Source organism: Heterodontus francisci, chromosome 1, assembly GCF_036365525.1.
Source record: "Heterodontus francisci isolate sHetFra1 chromosome 1, sHetFra1.hap1, whole genome shotgun sequence".
NCBI lineage: Eukaryota > Metazoa > Chordata > Chondrichthyes > Heterodontiformes > Heterodontidae > Heterodontus > Heterodontus francisci.
In genome coordinates, this window is record NC_090371.1 from 140,309,569 (window position 1) to 140,333,888 (window position 24,320).

The 24,320-nt window shown below is 42.0% G+C and overlaps 1 protein-coding gene across 3 annotated transcripts in view; it reads right to left on the minus strand.

The window, feature by feature from the left end:
* Window positions 1–887, minus strand: part of LOC137345801 (uncharacterized protein C4orf19 homolog) — a 39,176-nt gene extending 38,289 nt beyond the window's left edge. Inside the window, exon 1 of one of the 3 annotated variants that reach the window (XM_068009085.1) lies at window positions 812–887. The gene's annotated coding sequence lies outside the window, so the exon portion shown is untranslated. Of the gene's footprint in view, window positions 1–489; window positions 634–811 lie in introns of those variants that run through there. The other 2 variants (XM_068009220.1, XM_068009145.1) reach the window with 2 other exon arrangements.
* Between the last annotated feature and the right edge of the window lie 23,433 nt (window positions 888–24,320).

A 24,320-nucleotide genomic window follows, 5' to 3' on the forward strand; every position in this document is an offset into this window, starting at 1 on the left:
CAGTGTGGGTTTTCTGAAACAAACCTCTCATTAACTCACTGTTCTCATTAGGGTGTGGCCCCAACATAAGCCATATGTTTGTTCTTGATAAATCCTATTACTTGCATGTACCAGGATATGCAGTGAAAGTCACTAAGTAAAAGTGAATTGAATGCCACTAGCAGGATGTACAACGTTGGAATCCATTGTCTCGTTATAATTCTCCTTTTCATGACTCCAACACCTATAAGACCAACAGCTTTCCATTTGCATCAAGAACGTGTTTAAATACTAAACAGTGAAATAGGATAAATTCAAAACAAAGCTCGACAGCATAATTTACATTCAAACATTTTCCTTGCTCATGCATGACTTCTCACAAAATTGAATATGTCTAAAGTTCACAACACAACACAAAAGGCACGATTAGCTTGTGAAAAATATCCCGATTCTCAGTTGTTATCCTGACTATCTGTTGAACTAACATTAACAGCCTAAGGTGCTACTCACAGGTACTGTGAACATAAGGTGTGTACTCGCTCAGAACAGGTCAGTGAAACAGATCCATTATCAGAGAAGATTTTTCCATAAAAAGAGCCAAAAGGAGCTGATCATTTGCTCTTTTTTTCAGAAGCCGATGACAGCAGCATTCATCAAACAACTTGTAGTAGTAGGAGTGTCACCTTGTTCTAATAGTCTATTTGTTTAATTGTAGTGAAACAAAGGAGCATTTCATCCAGCAGAAAAGGTGCTGTATCACGCATTAATTATTAAACCAGCTGAAATTTCTCACTTGATGGCCCAAGTTAAAGGAAGAAAATAGTTTCTGTACCTGAGGCTTAGTCTTGTTAAGTCAAGGAAACACTGCTCTGATAATAATCTCCCATGGTTAGGTTTCCTACGCACCATCCACATTTGAATTTAAAATATATGTTCGAGGCTGTTTAGCCCTAGATTTGCATGACCTCTCCTAGTGCTACATTTAGCTGAAGTCATTGGTTATTAAAGCACCATGTGACTGGAAATCAAAATAAATGCCTGCATTTGCACACTCACCAACCAGCAAGCCCTTTAACCCCTTACTGCTCTCTTTTTTCTGGAAAACTTTTTGATAAACACAAAATACTAGTTCAGCAAATGATTCATTATTATGTTTAGTTCTGGGTCATTGTTAGAACTTGGGCTTTCTCCCAACACTGTCAATTTGAGTTTACAGCAAAAATAAAAGTTCCCATAAACAGACCCACATGATCCATTAATTAAAACTTGCAATCTTACGTGTTACCTAAATAGTGATAATGTGCCACAGGACTAACCTTCATACTTTTATCAGGGTATTATGCCTTTGTAGACAACATACACTGTTCGATATGTTCAGCAGGTCTGGCAGATTCTGTGGCGAGAGAAGCAGAGCTAACATTTCAGGTCGGTGATCATTCATCAGAACTGTTCTGATGAAAGGTCACCGACCTGAAATGTTAACTCTGCTTCTCTCTCCACAGATGCTGCCAGACCTGCTGAGTATTTCCAGCAGTTCCTGTTTTTATTTCAGATTTCCAGCATCTGCAGTATTTTGCTTTTATTTTACTGTTCAATATGTTCTCCTGATTACTTCATAAGATGACATAAACATACTATCTGACTATTTGGTGCAGATTAAAACTATTATTAGAATTTATTTACAAGTGTGAGAACTGTATGAAGGCAGGAGGCACATAGCAAATAATGAACACAGTGTTTATTTTACAATACTCTAACTGTTCCAAAAAAACCCAAATCATTGCAGTTCTTTCTACAATCTTGTAACAGTCTCTGTTGAAATGATTCATGAATGATAATCACACCCTCCCCACCCTATCTTCACTTTAATATTAAAATAGGTAGTCAAGACAGAAAGCTGAATTCTTCAAGGAAAACCTAAGTTCTTAGGAAACTTCCCAGGAGACATAATATAAAGTGCATTCTAATGAGTAACCTGGCACATGTTGTTGGAGTCTTACTAAGGCCTAAAATAATGCATCGAAAACAGAAAATGCTGGAAATGCTCAATAGGTCAGGCAGCATCTTTGGAGAGAAATATAGAGTTAATATTTCAGGTTAATGACCTTTCATCAGAACTGACAAAGGTTGGAAATGTATGAGGTTTTGAGAAAGCGAAAGGGGAGGTGTGGGGAAGAAGAACAAAATAGAAGGTCTGTAATAGGGCAGAGAGCAGGAGACATTAAATGAATAAAGGTTTCATGGTACAAAGCCAAGTAAAGAAACAAAAGATGTTCTGGATGAGATGTAGATGGCACAGTATAGCAGCTGTCTGAACACAAAGTAAAGAGATTAGGAAAGAAACAAGATGGGAGGAACAAGCCAGCAAACAAAACATGTGAAAAGGGGAAAAAAAGGTGGGGAAGAAGCTGTGATCGAAAGTTATTGAACTTGTTGTTGAGTTCGGAAGGCTGTAAAGTGTCCAGTCAAAAGACGAGGTGCTGTTCCTCGAGCTTGCATTGAGCTTCATTGGAACACTGTAGCAGGCCAAGGACAGAAAAGTCAGAGTTGGAGCATGGTGGAGAATTAACATGCCAAGCAACAAGAAGCTCGGGGTCACGCTTGTGGACTGAACGGAGGTGTTCGGCAAAGCGGTTACCCAGTCAGCGTTTTGTTATGATCAGGTCACAAAGAGCCAAAAGGCTCCCCTCTTGTCCCACTCCTTGTTTGACTGCAACAGGGTTTATTTCTTTTAAACAATGGATGTGCTTACCAATTCAGTGAGTGTTTAACACTCCATGTGCTATGACCATAAAAGAACCAGTTGGACAGATTTTCTTGAATTTAAAAAAGAAAGAGGTTAGTTTATTGAACTTAAAACCAAAATCCTATTTAAATAAAATAATAAACTGCGCTCCAACTTTCACACACACTCACACACATACACACACGAGAATCACACACACAAATAGGTTACAGAGTGAAGAAGAATAGATTGGTTGGATTAGAGTTCAAAACAATAAAAAAGAATATACAGTCTGCGGAATCTGGTAATTCAGTTGTCTTCCAGCTGAACTCATGGTCCTGAAGTTTCTGACTGGTAGAGGGGGCCAACTGGTTCAGGGTTTTCTTGGAGAGAGTGATGCAGATGATGTTGTGTGATTGCCTTTAAGCGTGATGTCCCTTTAAGATCTTAAGATGCTAATGAGCCAAGTACCAGGATGTAGTCATGGGACTACATGCCAGACTCACTCTGTAACTGTAACACCGAGAAGTAGCTTCTGTAAATAGTTAGCTCTGCAATGTATATTGGTTTAGTTGTTTAATAAACCTGTTTGAGATCTTCAATCAACTGAACTCCACGCATTTCATTTATGTTGCAACAGACAACATAAAAAAGCTTCTCATTACGGATGGTTTTCTTCCCGGGGTCTCTGTCTAATGCAATGATAGACTTGGATGTTTTGCTGTCAGCAGGTAGGGTTAAAATTGCAAGGTCGCCTGGAGAGAGAGAGAGAGAGAGAGAGAGACCCACTTGAGTCCTTCACTGGTCAAACACAGATGCATGTCTGCTGTAGAGAGAAGTAACTGCAAGTGTTCACATAGATGGAGAGATATATAATGGCCCAGTGTATTCTGTCTTTTGCAAATTAATCAGATCATGTCTAAGAATTCCAATTTCTCAGGGTCCCATTGTTTTAGGAATACCCTTTGAGTGACTCATCTCCACCAGTGTTAATGTTCCAAGGTTGCCTTTATTGTCTTGTTAATTAAGGCAAGGCAGGTAGCTCATTCAAAATTCACAAGCCATTGTTCTGATGGGAGATTTACCATACCTACCTCTCCATCTCAATACATTGGTATGTCGGGCATTTAGATGCAAATTGCCATGATCATTTTAGCTGCTAGCAGTGACCTTTTTTCAACTCTCTGTCTCCTGCTTTCTTTTTAAAGTTTACTCCAAGTTCTTTGTTCCCTGCTTTCTTTTTAAAGTTTAATTCATGTTTCCAACCGATGGATTAAACGAAAAATCATCATTCGGTATAGCAATTGTTCATGACAGTTCAGTCTCCCCAACCTAGAGAAGACCACATTCTGAGCAGTGAATACAGTATACTAAATTGAAAGAAGTACAAGTAAACTGCTGTTTTACTTGGTAGCAGTGTTTGGGGCCCTGGACAGTGGGAATTGAGGAGGTAAAAGGGCTGGTGTTGCATCTCCTGCGCTTGTATGGAAAGGTGCCGTAGAAAAGGGGGGAGGTATAGGGGATGACAGAGGAGTGGACCAGGGTGTCACTGAGGGAATGGTCCCTTCAGAATGCTGAAAGGGGAGAGGAAGATGTGTTTGGTGGTGGCATCACGCTGGAAGTGTCAGAAATGGTGGAGGATGATCTGTTGAATACAGTGGCTGGTGGGGTGGAAGATGAGGACATGGGGAACCCTATCATGGTTCTGGGAGGCAAAGGAGTGAGAGCAGAAGTGCATGAAATAGATCGAAGAGGGTTGAGGGCCATGCCAATCATGGTGGAGGAATCCTCAGTTGAGGAAACAGGAAGACAAATCAGAAGTGTCATTATGGAAGGTTGCATTGTCCAAACAGATGCGATGGAAATGGAGAAACTGGGAGAATGGAATCAAGTCCATGCAGGAAATGGGGTGTGAGTAGGTGTAGTCCAGGTACCTGTGGGAGTCCATGGGCTTATAATGAATGTTGGTTGACAGCCTATTCCCAGAAATGGAGATAGAGAAGTCAAGGAAGGGAAGGGAAGGGTCAGAGATGGACCACGTGAAGGTTAGAGAATTGTGGAAATTGGAAACAAAGTCAATGAAATTTTCCAGTTCAGGGCGACAGCAGGAATTAGCGCCGATACAGTTATCGATGTACTCTAAGAAGAGGTGAGGCAGGGGGCATGAGTAGGACTGGAACAAGGAATGTTCCACCTATCCTACAAAAAGACAGGCATAGCTAGGACCTATGTGGGTTCCCATAGCAGCACCTTTTATTTGAAGGAAGTGAGTGGAGTTAAAGGAGAATTGTTCAATGTGAGAACATGTTCAGCCAGACGGAGGAGGGTGGTGGTGGATGGGGATTGGTTGGGCCTCTGTTCAAGGAAGCAGTGGAGAGTTTTCAAACCATCCTGATGGGGGATGGAGATGTAGAGGGATTGGACATCCATAGTGAATAGGAGATGGTGAGGGCCAGGAACCGGAAACTGTTGGAGTGATGGAGGGCATCGGAAAAGTCACGGATGTAGGTGGGAACAAGCTGAAACAATGGCTCTACCAGGGCAGTTTTCTTTGTGGATTTTGGGAAGGAGGCAGAATTGGGCTGTATGGGGTTGGGGAGCTATGAGGTTTGAGGCCATGGTGGGAAGATCTCCAGCGGAGATGAGGCCAGTGACAGTCATGAATACAACTGTTTGATGTTCAGTAGTGGGGTCATGGTCCAGTGGGAGGTAAGAGGAAGTGTCAGAGAGTTGGCATTTGGCCTCTGCTAGGTTGAGGACGGTGCGCTAGAAAACAACAGCACCGCCCTTATCTGCAGGTTTGATGACAATATTAGGGTTGGAATTGAGAAAACAGAATGCAGCAAGTTCACAGGGAGATAGGTTAGCGTGAGTGATAGGAGCAGAGAAATTGAGACGGCCAATGTCACGCCAGCAGTTCTCAATGAAAAGATCGAGGGAGGATAAGAGACCAGAAGGAAGGGTCCAGGTGGAGAATAGAACATAGAACATAGAACATAGAAAAATACAGCACAGAACAGGCCCTTCGGCCCACGACGTTGTGCCGATCCTTTGTCCTCTGTCAAGGACAATTTAATCTATACCCCATCATTCTCCTTTATCCATATACCTATCTAAAAGCCGTTTGAAAGTCCCTAAAGTTTCTGACTCAACAACTTCCCCAGGCAAGGCATTCCATGCCCCGACCACTCTCTGGGTAAAGAACCTTCCCCTGACATCCCCCTTATATCTCCCACCCTTCACCTTAAATTTATGACCCCTTGTAACGCTTTGCTCCACCCGGGGAAAAAGTTTCTGACTGTCTACCCTATCTATTCCCCTGATCATCTTATAAACCTCTATCATGTCACCCCTCATCCTTCTCCGTTCTAATGAGAAGAGGCCTAGAATGTTCAGCCTTTCCTCGTAAGACTTATTCTCCATTCCAGGCAACATCCTGGTAAATCTCCTCTGCACCCTCTCCAAGGCTTCCACATCCTTCCTAAAATGAGGCGACCAGAACTGCACACAGTACTCCAAATGAGGCCTTACCAAGGTCCTGTACAGCTGCATCATCACCTCACGGCTCTTAAATTCAATCCCTCTGCTAATGAACGCTAACACCCCATATGCCTTCTTCACAGCCCTATCCACTTGAGTTGCAACTTTCAACGATCTATGCACATAGACCCCAAGGTCTCTCTGCTCCTCCACATGCCCAAGAACCCTACCGTTAACCCAGTATTTTGCATTCGTGTTTGTCCTTCCAAAATGGACGACCTCACACTTTTCAGGGTTAAACTCCATCTGCCACTTTTCAGCCCAGCACTGCAACCTATCCAAGTCCCTTTGCAGACGACAATAGCCCTCCTCGGTATCCACAACTCCACCAACCTTTGTATCATTTGCAAATTTACTGACCCACCCTTCGACTTCCTCATCCAAGTCGTTAATAAAAATCACAAACAGGAGAGGACCCAGAACTGATCCCTGCGGCACGCCACTGGTAACTGGGCTCCAGGCTGAGTATTTACCATCTAAGACCACTCTCTGCCTTCTATCAGTTAGCCAATTCTTAATCCAACTGGCCACATTCCCCACTATCCCATGCCTCCTGACTTTCTCCATAAGTCTACCATGGGGGACCTTATCAAATGCCTTACTAAAATCCATGTACACCACATCCACTGGTTTACCCTCATCCACTTGCTTGGTCACCTGCTCAAAGAATTCAATCAGGCTTGTGAGGCAAGACCTACCCCTCACAAAACCGTGCTGACTGTCCCGAATCAAGCAGTGTCTTTCCAGATGCTCAGAAATCCTATCCCTCAGCACCTTTTCCATCAACTTGCCTACCACCGAAGTAAGACTAACTGGCCTGTAATTCCCAGGGTTGTTCCTATTCCCTTTCTTGAACAGGGGCACAACATTTGCCACCCTCCAATCACCTGGTACCACCCCCGTCAGCAGAGAAGATGAAAAGATCATTGCCAGCGGCTCTGCAATTTCATCCCTTGCTTCCCATAACATCCTTGGATATACCCCGTCAGGCCCGGGAGACTTGTCTATCTTCAAGTTATTCAAAAACCCCAACACATCTTCCCTCCTAACGAGCACTTCCTCGAGCTTACCAGTCTGTTTCACACCGTCCTCTTCAGTAATACACCCCTTCTCATTCGTAAATACCGAAGAGAAGTACTCATTCAAAACCTCACTTATCTCTTCCGGCTCAACACACAATGGAGGGAGAATGTTGGAGATGAGTAAAAGAGGCCGCTGTGCAGGGGTTCACTCCTGGCCAAAGATGTGGGCGCGGAGGTGGAGGCAACAGAAGAAGAGCTCAACGTCATGCCGAGCTCAAAATTCATTGAGGTGGGGGTGTAAGGGGATGAAGTTGAGGCCTTTGCTGAGGACAGATCATTCAGAGTCAGAGAGGGGAAGATCAGAAGGTATCGTGAATACACAACAAGGGGTAAGATTCTAAGAAGGGATGGGGTCAGAGGCAAGGGAAGGGGAAGAAGGATCCAGAGGGGTGCTGGTACCCATGAGTTGTTGAAGCTTCGATTCTTCACACCTGAAAAAGAAGATAAAAAGTTTTTTGTTAAAGCGCCAGCTTTATACCATGAAAACTTTTGTCATTTAATCTCTCCTGCCCTCCACCCTGTCACAGACTTCCCCTTTTTCTCTTCTTCCCCCCCACCCACCTTTCCCTTGCTCAAAACCTATTACATTTCTAACCTTTGTCAGTTCTAGATGAAAGGTCATCGATCAGAAATGTTAACTCTGCTTCTCTCTCCCCAGATGCTGCCTGACCTGCTGAGTATTTCCAGCATTTTCTGTTTTTGTTTATGATTTCCAGCATCCGCAGTATTTGTCTTTTGTGCTAAAATAATGCATACTGGACTCTTGATTAATGTAAAATATCTTTGGTGGTGCAGCCATGCGTGTCAATAGGCCTGAGAAACTACAATCTTGTTCTGATGCTAAAGCAATAGTGAAGTGGGACTTCAGATGCCTCAGAGATTTATGTACCTAATTCCCAGGATCAGACAATTAGCATGTTATTGACAGGTGCCCATGTCAAAAATTGGTGTAGATGAAGGATTCCACTAGGTGGGGAAGGGGGTGGGGGCAGGAATATAGAAGTGACAAACCAATAGTTTCAGAACCATTAAGTCTGGATAAAGATTGATGGAAAGTATGGGAAATGATAAACAGACTGTGACTGGATGGGACAGAGTGTACAAATGTAAGAATAAATCAACAGATAAGGCTAGAGGTTACAAAAATAATAAAAGGGTAAAACAAAGGCTCTGTATCTGAATGCACATAGCATTTGAAACAAAACAGATGAACTGAGAGTGCAAATAGAAATAAATAAGTATGATCTGATAGCCATTACAGAGACATGGCTGCAGGATGACATAGATTGGGACCTGAATATTGAAGGGTACATGGCATTTAGGAAGGACAGGAAGCTAGGAAAAGGTGGAGGGGTGGCTCTGTTAATTAATGATGGTATTAGCGCAATAGAGAGGGATGACCTAAGTTCAGGAAACCAGGATGTAGAAGCAGATTGGGTGGAGATCAGAAATCATAAAGGCAAGAAGTCACTTGTGGGAGTGGTGTATAGGCCACCTAACATTAACCACACTGGAGGACAGGGTATAAAGGAAGAAATAATGACAGCTTGTCAGAAGGGTACGGTGATAATCATGGGGGATTTTAACCTACATATAGACTGGAAAGATCAAGATGGGCAGAGATAGCCCAGATGAACAGTACATAGAATGTTTTTGGATAATTTCTTGGGACAGTATGTTCTGGAGCCAACCAGAGAGCAGGTTATACTGGACCTAGTATTGTGCAACGAGATAGGATTAATTAATGACCTCATTGTTAAGGTGCCCCTAGGTAGCAGCAATCATAATATGATTCAATTTTACATTCAGTTTGAGGGAGAGAAGAGTGGGTCTCAGACGAGTATTTTAAACTTAAATAAGGGCAATTATGAGGGCATGAAAGCAGAGCTAGCTGAAGTGAACTGGCAAATCCCTGGTTAAGAGATAGGTCAATAGAGATGCAGTGGCAGACATTTAAGGGGATATTTCAGAATACACAGTATAGATACATTCTAACGAGAAAGAAAAATTCCAAGGGGTGACCCCCCATCCGTGGTTAACTAAAAAAGTTAAAGATAGTATCAAACTTAAAGAAAAAGTATACATTTATGCAAAAATGGGAGGCAGGTCAGAAGATTGGACAGAATATAAAAAAAAAGCAAAGAATGGCTAAAAGATTGACAAGGAAGGTAGAATTAGAGTACAAGAGAAAGCTAGCTAGAAATATAAAGACAGATAGTAAGAGTTTCTGTGGATATTTAAAAAAGAAAAGAGTTAACAAAGTGAGGGTTGGTCCTATAGAAAGTGAGTCTGGGGAATTAATAATGGATAATAAGGAGATGGCAGATGAATCGAACAGGTATTTTGCATCAGTCTTCACAATAGAGGATATAAGTAACATCCCATAAGTAGCTGTAAATCAGGAAATGAAAGGGAGGGAGACACTCAAGAAAATTACAATCACCAGGGAAGTGGTACTGAGCAAATTGTTGCAGCTGTGGGATGACAAGTCCCCAGGTCCTGATGGACTTCATCCTAGGGTCTTAAAAGAAGTGGCTAGTGAGATAGTTGATGCGTTAGTTTTGATTTTCCAAAATTCCCTCGATTCAGGGAAGGTTCTGTTAGACTGGAAAATAGCCAATGTAACTCCTTTATTCAAAAAGGGAGGGACACAGAAAAAAGAAACTACAGGCCAGTTAGCTTAATATCTGTCTTAGGGAAAAGGTTAGAAGCTATTATTAAAGACATTATAGCAGGGCATTTAGAAAAATTCAAGCTAATCAGGCAGAGTCAACATGGTTTTGTGAAAGGGAAATCATGCTTAACCAATGTATTGGAGTTCTTTGAGGGAGTTACATGTGCTGTGGATGAAGGGGAACTGCTGGATGTATTGTACTTAGATTTCTAGAAGGCATTTGATAAGGTGCCACATCAAACGTTATTGCAAAAAATTAAAAGCTCATGGAGTAGGGGGTAACATATTGGCATGGATAGAAGATTGCCTAGCTAACAGGAAACAGAGAGTAGGTATAAATAGGTAATTTTCTGGTTGGCAAGATCTAACAAGTGGTGTGCCACAGGGATCAGTGCTGGGGCCTCAACGTTTTACAATTCATATAAATTACTTAGATGAAGGCACCGAAGGTATGGTTGCTAACTTTGCTGATGACACAAAGATAGGTAGGAAAGTAAGTTGTGAAGAGGACATAAGGAGGCTACAAAGGGATATAAATAGGTTAAGTGAGTAGGCAAAGATCTGTCAAATGGAGTATAATGTGGATCACAGACCACTTCTGGAGTACAGTGTACAGTATTGGTCTCCTTGTTTAAAGAAGGATGTAAATGTGTTGGAAGCAGTTCAGAGAAGGTTTACTAGACTAATACCTGGAATGGGCGGGTTGTCTTATGAGGAAAGATTGGACAGGCTAGGCTTGTAACTGCTGGAATTTAGAAGAGTAAGAAGCGACTTGATTGAAACATATAAGATCCTAAGGGGTCTTGACAGGGTGGATGTGGAAAGGATGTTTCCCCTTCTGGGAGAACCTTGAACTAGGGGTCACTGTTTAAAAGTAAGGGGTCACCCATTTAAGACAGAGATGAGGAGAAATGTTTTCTCTCAGAGGGTTGCAAGTCTTTGGAACTCTCTTCCTCAGAAGGCGGTGGTGGCAGAATCCTTGAATATTTTAAGGCAAAGGTAGATAGATTTTTGATTCACAAGGGGGTGAAAGGTTATCGGGGGTAGGAGGGAATGTGGAGTAATCAGTTCAGCCTTGAACTTATTGAATGGTGGAGCAGGCTCGAGGGGCCGAGTGGCCTACTCCTGCTCCTAATTGGTATGTTCGTATGTTTGTAAGCAAAATAATATGTTCATTGTTTATTTTGCGACCAGTTTCTGTAAGGACACCAGCCTTAAACAATCCTGTGCGACCCACCTGCCACTGTGAAATCCCGAATGTTTGCCTGTTACAGATGCGCAGTATGTTATACTCATCAAAGATGCGACCAGCAGGAAGTCCAGCATGTGAGATTATCCAGTCAGTCCCACCTGACATCAGGCTCCAAGAGGATGGATGCCTAAACCACTCATATCCATGGGAAACCCACTTACAACCAGAAAAGGGATGGAGAACCGGCAAAACTTGGTCCTGCAAGCAAGTACCACCTTCGCACATCCGTGCACACTCTGATAACTCTATCATTTCACCCATATCACTGAAGAATTTTGGGTCAAAGAGTTTTGTCTTCTCTCCCTCCCAGTCTACATACTTGCAGGCAGTAATATTTCAAAAACATGATCATTTCTGATGCAATTAACTTATGACTAAAGACAATGGCATCAGTCCAGGGAAGTGGCTCAGTCAGATGCTTCCCCCACCACCACCCCCACTCCGCCCATAGGAGTGTGGATATCTCTACACATTCTTGTTTGTTGTTTTTATCCCTGATACTAAGAAAGACTCTATGGAGCTGAAAACAATACCTACATGCAGCAATACCAGTGTTAGAGAAATGCAGGTGTTGTATGTTTAAATGAGTTGACCAAATCGGATAATGTCAGGTTAGGTCATTTGCATAAGTTTTTAGCAATCACTCATGATGTGTCAAAGGCCAGAATATCGGCACCTGTAGCCAATGAAGACTGCCCACTGTTTCCCCAGGTGATTTTCCAGGTATGGAGTGAGAAGCATCAGGCACAGGGCATGGGAGGTGGGTGGGTGGGTGTGTGGGGAAGTGGTGGTAGAGTTAAGAAATTTACTTATGCAACTTTCCTTTTCGCGCTATTTCCAAATGGGAGTTATGTGGCAAAAGTGCGCAGGGGCTCTGCCCATACCATGGAGCAGCCACCTAAATTAAATTAAATTCAGGCCCTAAGGAACCTTGACCAACAATTGTGCACAGTCTTTCAGCAGCCTTTGCACTCAACACATTGCATTCCCCTGACTGCCCAAACACGTTGGACACTATAGAGCCCCCACTTGCAATAATGTGGGGCACCTGCTGTCAGATTGGGACCTTATCTGTTTCTTTTCATTTGTTCTTGGGATGTCAGTGAAATTGGCAAGACTGTATTTAATGACCATCCCCAGTTGAGTCTGGGGTGGAAGGTGGGCCTTTCCCTTGAATTGCTGCAGTTCCTGTAGTGATGGTGCTCCCACAATAGTGGTGAGGCATTGAGAGATAAGAAGGTGAGCAACTTGTTGCAGAATATTCAGTTTCTATCCTGCTTTTGTAGCCACCATATTGATGTGGCTGGTCCATTTCAATTTCTGGTGAATGGTGACCCCAAAATGTTGATGGTAGGGGACTAGTTAATCATGGTGCTGTTGAAGGTCAAGGAGAATAGCTACATTTATTTTATTTAAAATTATTATTCCCTGGCACTATATGATGCATTTCTGACAGTGTCAACACCAAACACTCCCACATCAGGTATAGCCCAGCCAGATTGTGAGTGAAGCATTTGCTACTCTGCCCCAAAAGCACCCTGTAACCCTGACTGTAAAAGAGCATCCCTTTTTGCATCAGTGTGGCAATTTTTCCATTTCCCACACCAGCCTAATTAATGAATGCCTAATTAAGGGCTGTTTTGTTCCGTAGGCCCACATCCACAAGCAATCAGATTCAGTGTGCCCAAATTCAGTTCATAAAGGATCCTTACAGCCAGCAGAGACTTTCATCCCATTAGTCTGGGCTGGATTGGAACTAGAAAAGCCAGTGTCTAGCCCATAATTCCACCCAGTTCTATATACTGTTAGATAGCTACCAAAGTCTGCTATTTGTTATAAATTATTAGGGGCCATAAATATAAGATAGTCACCAATACATTCAATATGGAACTTAGGAGAAACTTCTTTACTCAGAGAATGGTTGGAATGTGTAACTCAGCTACCACAAAGAGTTGTTGAGGTGAATAGCATAGATACATTTAAGGAGAAGTTAGATAAACAAATGAATCATAGAATCGTAGAAATTTACAGCACGGAAAGAGGCCATTTGACCCATTGTGTCTGCACCAATCAACGAGTAGCCATCCAGCCTAATCCAACTTTCCAGCTCTTGGTCCGTAGCCTTTTAGGTTACAGCACTTCAAGTGCATGTTCAAGTACTTTTTAACTGTTATGAAGGTTTCTGCCTCTATCACCCTTTCAGGCAGTGAGTTCCAGATCCCCACCACCCTCTGGGTGTAAACCTTTCCCCTCAAATCCTGTCTAAACCTCCTAACTCTTACCCTAAATCTATGCCTCCTGATTATGGACCCCTCAACCAAGGGGAATAGGACCCCTCATAATTTTATACACTTCAGTTAGGTCTCCCCTCAGCCTCCTCTGTTCCAAAGAAAGCAACCCTAGCCTATCCAATCTTTCATCATAGCTAAAATTTTCCAGTCCAGGCAGCATCCTCTGAGATCTCCTCTGTATCTTCTCTAGTGCAATCACATCTTTCCTATAGTGTGGTGACCAGAACAGCATGCAGTACTGTAGCTGTGGCATAACTAGTGCTTTATACAGTTCCAACATAACCTCTTAACTCTTATATTCTATGCCTCAGCTAATAAAAACAAGTATCCCATCTGTCTCCTTGACCACCTTATCTACCTGTCCAGCCATCTTCAGGGATCTGTGGATATGGACTCCAAGATCTCTCTGTTCCTCTACACTTCTCACTGTCCTACCATTTATTGTATATTCCCTTGCCTTGTTAGCCTTCCCCAAATGCATTACTTCACACATCTCAGAATTGAACTCCATTTGTCACTAAAATAAAAGCAAAATAGTGCAGATGCTGGAAATCTGAAATAAAAACAAGAAATGCTGGAAATACTCAGCAGGTCTGGCAGCATCTGTGGAGATAGAAGCAGAGTTAACGTTTAGGTCAGTGACCCTTCATTAGAACTGGCAAAGGTTAGAAATGTAATAGGTTTTAAGAAAATAAATCAGGATGGGGCAAGAGATAACAAAAGAGGTGTTGATAGGACAGGGTCACAGAGAATAACTGACCAGAAGGTCATGGAGCAAAGTTATTTTTTTCTTTTCTTTTATTTTATTTTAGTTTGTTTCATCATTCATTTTTCTTACCATATGCCTGCCCACTATTTTTTTCATGTTTGTGCTTTGGGCCAGGGCTGTTCAGTTTTCTGTCCATTAACACCCTCTCTGCGTTAACGCTTTGTCTTTCAACACACCATCAACATACCCTTTGCCTTTGCTCCATGACTTTCTTGTCAGTTATTCTCTGTGATCTTGTCCTATCAATACCTTCACTTTTGTTATCTCTTGCCCCACCCCAATTTATTTTCTTAAAACCTATTACATTTCTAACCTTTGCCAGTTCTGATGAAGGGTCACTGACCTGAAATGTTAACTCTGCTTCTCTCTCCACAGATGCTGCCAGACCTGCTGAGTATTTCCAGCATTTTTTATTTTTTATTCCATTTGCCACTGTTCCACGACCCTGACAAATCCATTGATATGGAGAGTCATAGAGTCATTTACAACATAGAAGGAGACCATCTTGCCCACCAAGTCCATGCCAGCTCTTCACGAAGCAATCCAGTCAGTCCCACGCCCACGCTCAATCCTCGTAGCCCGGCAAGTTTATTTCCTTCAAATGCCCATCCAATTTCTGTTTGAAATCATTGATTGTCTCTACTTCCACCATCTTCGTGGGTAGCGAGTTCCAGGTCATTATCACTTGTTGAGTCCCGCAGTCTACAGCGTTCTTCTTCATTATTAACCACACGGCCAATTTTAGTATCATCTGCAAACTTCTTAATCATACCCCCTGCATTCAAGTCCAAATCATTGATATATACCACGAAAAGCAAAGGACCTAGGTACTGAGCCCTGCAAAACCCCACTGGAAACGACCTTCCAGTCACAAAAATACCCATCGACCATTACCCTTTCCTTCTGCCTCTGAGCCAATTTTGGATCCCATGTGCTTTTACTTTCGTGTCCAAACTGTCATGTGGGACGTTTTCAAAAGCCTTACTAAAATCTATGTGGACTACATCAAATGCTCTACCCTCATCAAGCCTCCTTGTTACCTCTTCAAAAAATTCATTCTTATTAATCAGACATGACCTCAATCCATGTTGACTGTCTGATTAATCCACATCTTTCTAAATAAAGATTTATCCTGTCCCTCAGAATTTTCTCCAGTAATTTTCCCACCACTGAGGTTAGGCTGACTGGCCTGTAATTACTCAGTCTATCCTTTTCTTCCTTTTCAAACAATGGTACAATGTTGGCTGTCCTCCAGTCCTCTTGGATCACATCTGTACCCAACAAGGATTGGAAAATGATGGTCAGAGCCTCTGCTATTTCTTCTCTTGCTTCCCTTAATAGCCTAGGATACATTTCATCTGGGCCAGAGGATTTATCCACTTTTAAAGATGTTAAACACCTTAATACTTCCTCTCTCACTATGTTACTTTCATCTAATATTTCGCCCTCCTCCTCCCTGATTGTAATGTCTGTATTGTCCCTCATTTTTGTGAAAACAGACCAAAGTATTCAGTAAGAACCATACCAACCCTCTGCCTCCACACACAAGTTACCCTTTTGTTCCCAAATAGGCACTATTTTTTCTTTGGTTGTGAGGGAGAAAGGAATACAAAGACATGCTGAAAGGGTTAGCTGAAGAGGGGTGAGAGGAGGCTCATGTGGAGCTGAAAGTTAACATAGACCAGTTGGACCAAATAACCTCTTTCTGTGCTGTAATTTCTATGTAATTGTAAACAATTCTTTTTCATTTCCCCCACTGTGATAAGTATGATGGAAAGTGTGAGTGTGGTTTTCTGTGTTATTTTACAACACATTCAGCCTTAACTTTTCTGTTGTCGAAGATTAACTTGTTAACACAATAACTTAAGAATGCATCATACGATTTTCACGAACGATTCTGGAGTGACCTCCTTTTATCAAACAATAGTTTCCTTATTAAACCTGATATGCTGGAAAGTATCCTTGAGTTTCATTTGCCTATCTATGAGAAGTCATGTGCCATGTTAATAATGATAATCATGTTAATAATTTAAAAACTCATGTTTAACTTTAACTAAAATGTAAATGAGGTATTTTCTCATTTGAAGCTACATTCCCTTCAAAGATAGACAAGCTTAGAATTTTCCGTATGTTTAACTGGTGACACAGCCAATAAAGAAGACACAGGCTGAATTTTACCAACCACCCCCCCTCCCCCGATGTCAGGGGTCGTGGCGGAGGCAGACAGAAAATGCCTCCACATTTCCCTGTCCCATATTACTCGTGGCAGCGAGGCCTTGTGGCAGCCCCTCCTGCTGCTTGGTGACAGGACCAACATTTCAATATGTTAATAAATGTAAATGAACAAATAATTACTTACCTTGTCGCGCAGGCCATCCAGCTGCCATATTACGGGCAGTGGCTGGCACTCCCGTGGAGATCGGCAGCGTGCTGGTAAAATTCAGCCTACAGTATCATTTGAGTATTCTCACCAAACTTTTAAAGTGAGGCATTTTCATCATCCTCTTGGTTTCATCCTGAGAGCACATATTATAGTGTATGCTGGACCATCTGTCTGTAGACTTTCTTTGCTAAACATTAACTTGTTACTGAAAAAAGAATTGGATTTGACCAGACTTGATAAGACACTTATCTTGAGACTCTTGACACCTTTTGATGTTCCTCTTGCCAACAATTTAAGTGAAAAAGTTATTTTGAGTGCAAAGTGGGTGATCATGCTTTTTTCAAGTAAATTTTATAAGAATTATCTGATAGTGTATTTTTAACTTTGTTATTGTGATAATAGAGCTAGGAGAAATGTATGCCATTCAATCAATTGCAAGCTAAAATCATTGTTTACATCTTGACTAAATTATTTGCATTCATGAGGAAATATCAGTTGAGCCACACTTAAGGGAAGAAACACTGGATCATCTTTTTAGTGAAGTGTTAAAAGGAGAGAGGTCACCCATTGGTTTGGAACAAATGCCTGAATTATACAGCTAAAGTTATCTCAAAAGTGAGTGTCAGCTGAAACATGAAGAAGGATGTTAAAGATTGCTGCCAAACTGAAGACAGTCTCCCTCAATAAGAAACTGATACTTACAAAACAGAGAGAAAGGTCACAGAACAATTAGGCATGAAAAGAATGGCAGATAGAAATTAAGATGAATGTATGTCACCTGTAAATAATGTTTGAAAAGGGATGGTATTTCTGTGGAATGGAGCGCTTCCCAGTTTGATCACTCAATGTCAATATCAAACACTCCTTGGCCAGGTACTCTGGAGGCGGATGTAACTTAAAGATCCCTCTATTTTGCTCAATAGTATGCTTAACCCGTAATTAAGAAGAACTTTCACCTCTTGAATACAACAACTTGCATTTATATGGTGCCTTTAATGCAGGAAAACATACCAAGGTGCTTCATAGGAGCATTATTAAACTATATTTGACACTGATTCACATAAGGAGACATTAAGGAAGGTGACTAAAATGCTTGGTAAAAAGAAGATGATTTTCAGAAGAAACAGGTAGCAAAGCAGAGAGATTTACGGAGGAAATTCCAGAGCTTAGGGCCTAGGCGGATGAGCCTGGAACCAACAGAGGTGTGAAGGAAATCAGGGATTCACAAGAGGCCAGAATTGGAGGAACACATGGTTGTAGGGCTAGAGGAGGTTACAGAGATAAGAAGGAGTGAGGCCATGGAGGGACTTGGACACAAGGATGAGAATTTTAAATTTGAGACATTGACGGAAGGGGGCCCAATGTAGATTAGTGAGCACAGAGGTGATGGATGAATGGGACTTGATGTGGATCAGGATTTGGGCAGCGATACTTCCAATTTGTCTATTTTCAATCCTGGAAATCCTCTAAATTAAACTGACAAAGCATAAGCAACCTTGCTATGGATAGGCATTTATTTGGAATTTGTTTGAGATGCCACAAACTAATTTCAGACATGATCCTTAATCTGCCAGAGAGAGGTGCCTGGGTTGGAGTAATATACAGAGCTGAAAGTACAAGGAGCTGTTCATCCAGATCTCATTCTGTATGCTAATCTTTATGATTAACTTAACCTAGTTGGTCAGCGTCCATACTTCAAAATGCCAAGCATAGTTCTAAGCATTTGAAAATGTTATACAATTATATCCACTGTAACCATCCTCCAATGACTTATTAAATGCCAATAATTACCGGCAAGTGACAAGCTTTATATCTCACAGGCATTGAAAGGCCTTTTTTCAATAGATAATCTGTTTGGCATATGTCCATGCATATAAACTTTACAAAGAATTCTTCTAAAGAAATATCATTAAAAACTTGGAAATCATAATTAAAATAAATGTGCACTGTTGTGCCTAGACTCAAGTATAAAATATAAATGACTTTACTGTGACTCATTAAACAGCAAAGCAAGAAAGATAAGGTTAAATGTGTAAAAAAAAGTGTTAAAATATTTTCTTATATTGATTGTAAAAGAGGGACTGGAATATAGGCCGAGATTTACGTTTGGCGGACGGGAGCTGGCCATCGACTGAAAATTTTACGGGTACCCAGGCTTTAAGTGTTCCAAGGCGGGACTTCCACCTGCTCCAGGGAGGAAGTCCCACCTCATGGAGCTACTGGCCAATCGGCGGGCCGGCAGCTCTTAGTCCCAGCAACGCCACCAAAAGCGGTGGCCACTGCTGGGACTACAGCCCAGCCAACCGCAGAGGAAGACATGGAGCTGGGAGTTAAGGTAAGCTTTGGTTGCCTCGCCGGGGGTAATCGGTCAGGCCCTGGCGAGGCAAGGGTGGTCAGTTGGGGGGAAGGGGGGCATGTTGGGTGCTGAGGGTTGTTGGGGTAGAGGGGGCAGCCCTCCATCGGGCACCCTGCCTGATCAGTAGGGCTCCCCCCAGGACAATCCCAGGCAGCTTTTCCTGGCTCCAGGCTGCCCGCTTGCCACGTGTAATATCCACGTGGAGGCAGGTGAAGGTCCTTAAGTGGCCATTAAGTGGGCCGTTGTTCGCCCTCCCCCCCCACCCTACATAAAGGGCAGAGGAGGCAGGAGCGAGTCAGGAAAGCCTCCTGGACCCTCCTGCCCCATTTTACGCCGCCCCCACCTCCCGCCACCATCCCACTTGTTGAGGTGGCGTAAAATTCTGGTCACTAATTCTGCAGAAACCTGGTTCAATTCTACATAATATCATGGACGCTTGTATTCAGTTTATGGTATTTCACAGGTCCTGAGACAAACTTCAAATATAAATTATGTGTTCTGAATCTATTCTGTGAGAACCCTACTGATAATAATGTGATCCAACAGTTTGGTGAGAGTTTTAGATTTGCTTAATTTTCCAGTGCATGGTTGTCACATTTTAATATTTATTCCTCTGCTCATGTTGCAAAAATGTGAACCTAACTTGAATGGCAGGTCGAGTGGCACTTGTAAAAGATGATCATTGCCTATCTATAAACAACAGTGATTGCGGGATGATTGCCAAAGCTGGAGTTGAATCTGCTGCTGCAGTTTATAGTAATGCAACATTAAAATAACACAATTAATTATGTTCTTAAAATATAATGTTATAATAACTTTCTAATAATCACTTGGTAGTACTGAACTTGCTATTGCTAAAAGAAGAGACATGCTGTCGAAGCTTTTAATCTTGCATTCATCAGGACAGATGCAAGAATGCCAAATTTCAAAGGGAGCAGCAATTTATCCTGCATGAGAAAAGGGTGCTGATTGGTTGACAAGTTGACTCTGATTGGTCAAGGCATTGCCATGGAGAATGCACAGGGAAATCTTGTTACCACACACTATTGTTGAATTCAAAAAAAGGCACAAAGACTGGACATGATCCTTTTGTCTGCAGAGGACAGGTCCCTGCGAATGGATATATGCAGCTTCTAGCAAGCGTACGTAAGCCACATTGTGGGCCTGACTGATAATCTTAAATTAGTTATTAGTGTAATTCTTAGCACACTTGGTATTATTCAGTAAGTGCTGTCCAATTGCAGAGTCATATCTATGGTTACACATTGTGTTCTGTATTTTGCAAGTATGGGTTGGTTGACTACACCCTCAAGGCCAACCCAGATATACATATTTGAAAGCCTGATAAAGGGACTGGAATAGACTTCCTTAACAAGCATGACTATACTGACAAAATGCATACCATTCTTAATGACAGGTCCAAATTCATATCCATTTTGCTTGCTGCCAAGCACGACTGCACAGTCCTTCTCGAAAGCAAGCTACATAAACATTTGTTACACTTGTGTAAGAATAACAAGCTGCCTTGTGACTTAGGATAGAATTCGTCTTCAAGGTTCACTGTGTCCACATATGTTCTGGCTGCCCAAGATACACAAATGTGATGACCCATTATGTCCTATCTTATCTATGACTGGTTCTGCACAACATGAATTGGCCAAACGGTTGAATGAGTTGCTACAACCAGTCCTGAGTGAGTTTTCCACATACACAAAGATTCCTCCACCTTCATGAAGATTATACGTGACCTGCGTATTGATGGCAATGCTGTGACTATGAGCTCGTTCAATATTGCGAGCCTATTCACAAATGTGCCGCTCAAGGTATCTATACACATTTGCGCCGTGTCACTATATCAGGGCAATATAGACACACCACCATTTTCTGAATCTGTATTCATTGAACATTATGGACTTAGCAACTCGTGTAGTTGAGTGCAGCTTGAATGACACCAAGTATGCCCAAATAGTTGGTGTTGCCATGGGATCCCCTCTAGGCCCAGCTCTCGCTAATATTTTCGTCAGTTTCCACGAGAACACATTTTCTATGGGATGACCCCTAACCTCCTACCCCTTGCATATTTCCGATATGTAGATAATACGTTTGCTATATTTGAATCAGCAGCTACATGTAAGAATTTCCTTACACACCTTAATGTGCCCCATCCCATGCTCAAATTCACCTTTGAAATGGAGCAGTCTAATGACTTCCCTTTCCTCAACGTGCTAGTTGAGAACTCTGCTCACGGATTCTCTACTACTGTCTACTGCAAGCCTACGTTCACTGGTCAATATACGCATTGGGATTCCTATAGCGCCATGCGCTATAAGAATGACCTTATCAGCAATCTTGTAAATAGGGCCAAGTCATTTACTCACCATGCAAGCTTGATGCTGAAATAGGGCGCATTAAAGCTATCCTGTGGGATAATGGCTACCTTGAACAGATCATTGCTCATTGTGTATTGCGCATACTCATGAATAGGCCTAAGGCTTCCACTTTCAGACCTGAAATGTGCCCAGGCTACCTCAAATTACCCTGGAAGAGTAAAGTATCTCAAAAATTTGAGCAACAGCTGAAGCTAGTCATTTCACACTGTTACTATGCAGCAGCAACGCGTGGGTATTTTCCACTAACAGGATGCTGCCGTCAAGCCAAAAGACGATCTGCCTACCACACAAATGAGTCATGTGGTATATGAATTCCAGTGCCAATGTGATGCCAGGTACGTAGGTCATACGTCCTAATGACTGGTAGATTGTATCAAACAGTATGTCCCTTTGGCAGAGTACTGGCGGTACTCAACCAGCCCGTACTTTCAAAACTCAGAACACAATGGGGGGAGTTTTATCCTGGCAGCAAGGTTCTCAACATGCAGAAAAAGAAATGCTGAGATCCCTGCATTTCCTCTTCTCTGGATGGTCTGCTGAATCTACTGCCAATTTGGCACTTAAGTGAACAGCAGTGGTCTTCCACTGGATCAAGGACCCCATCTCCAGAAGTCCTGCCCATGGAAAGCTGCCAGCCAATCAGTGGAAGGCAGCTGCAGCGTCACCACGGTGGCTGCTGCTGGAGGTGCATCTACTGGAGGCACCACGGGAAAGCACAAAATTCCCCCAAGCTCGACCCAGGCCTCAGGTAGGTCAGGGTGGGAGAGGTCTCATAGGGGTGGAGGTCACAAGGGAGAGGGAAGGGGGGGTCAGCAGCAAGGGCAGCAGGGGTGACTCTCAGTGGGCCCCCCCTGCCCGATGCCAGATCCCTCGTTCAGGTACTAAGTGCCTTTTAATGAGGGACTCCCACCCCCGGAACTGGGAAGCAGCCCATATGGTTTTTCAGGCTATGCTTCCCATGTGGCAACAAGGCCCTCCACCACATGACTAATTGCGGCTGTGGTGGGAAGATGCCCTTAACTGGGGGTTAATTCCCCAGTTAAGGGCCTCAATTAGCAGTGGGGTGGGGAGGCTGTTCACAGGCCTTCCCGCTCTGGACTAAATTTTGGCAGAGGCAGGATGGTGGTGGAACCTCACCGCCCCACCTCCAAACCCACCACGGGAAAGCACAAAATTCCCCCAAATATCTAATGTTAGATGCGATTCCGTGATTGGACAGCACTAGCTGAACAATCCCAAATGTGCTAAGAATTGCACTAACAACCAATTTAAGATTATCAGTCGGGCTCGCAATATGGCTGACTTATGATTGCTAGAAGCTACATATATTCATACACAGGGACAGCGTTGCGCCATTTTGAATTAAACAAAGCGTGGGGGAACAAGAGTTCCCTATGCATTCGCCATGGCAACACCTCCACCAATCAGAGTTGACTTGCCAGCCAATCAGCACCCTTTTCTCTTGCAGTATAAATTGTTGCTCCCTTTGAAATTTGGCATTCTTTCGTCTGTCGTGATGAATGCAAGACTAAAAGCTTCTTCAGCAACTTTAGAATACTGTAACTCTCCCATTTTGAGCAAACATGTGTTTTTGACACAAAAGCAAAATACTACAGATGCTGGAAATTTGAAATAAAAACAGAAAATGCTAGAAATACTAAGCAGGTCAGGCAGCATCGGTGGAGAGAGAAACAGAGTTAATGTTTCGTCAGAAATGGTGAAGAAACCCATGTTTTTGCCTTTACCATCTTGCCTGCTGGATTATTCCAAATATTTATCACTCTTTCAGTGAAGCTATTTTTAATATCAGTTTTAAAGTCCCTTTTTACTAATTTAAATATATATCCTCTGATCTTAGTATTCTGTCTCACTTTGAAGTAATATTCTGGGCTTACTTTGCCTACAGTATTTAATAATTTATATAATTCCATAAGACCCCTTGATTTTTTTTTCTTTAAACTTTAGAGTTTCAGCTTCCCTAATCTTTTCCTGCAGCTTTTTTATGCCTTTACATTTAGGGGACCATCTAGGCAATACCAATCATAACATAATATGGTTTAAAATACTGATTGAGAAATCATAAGTAAGAAAAAGATCAAAGCAATAGATTGGAAAAAAGCTAATTTTGAGGGGAAGAGAATGGAACTAGTGAAGGTAAACTGGAAGAAAGATTGACTGACAAAGAGCTAGAACAACAGTGGAAAATATTTAAAATGATGATCAAGAGAGTTCAGGAGAAATATATTCCACTAAAAACAGGAACAAAGTAGACAATAATGAAACACCACAGATGAATAAAAAAAAGGTTAAAATTGAAACTAATGAAAAAGGAAATTAAGCACATATATAAGAAAATGATAGGTTGGCAAAAGAATACAATTCATATAGGAAGTATGTCAAAAAAAGGAAGTAAACAACAAAATTAAGTTATCAAGAAAAAGAAATGGTAAAGTATGCTACCTATACATAAATAACAAAAGAAAAATCAAGATAGGAATAGATCTACAAGATAAACTCACAGATAATGACAGCAAAATGGCAGAAATATGGAGTAATTACTTTGCCTTTGCATTCAGTAGGGACTCTAACAAGGTGGGATTGACATTAGAAGAAGCAAGAAATGATCAAAAAGAGATGAAGATATTTAAGATAGAAAACAGGAGATAATTAATAAAATAATCAAACAAAAAGAGGATGAAACCCCTGGTCCAGACGGATTGGATCTGCACATATTAAACATAGTTAGGGAAGAGATAGCAGAGGCACTATTACATATTTATGAAACAATTCATTAGTTCTAGAGGGCAGATAAGATTATTCCTACATTTAAAGAGGAGATAGAGCAGGACCAGGGAACTATAGACCAATTAGCTTAGCAT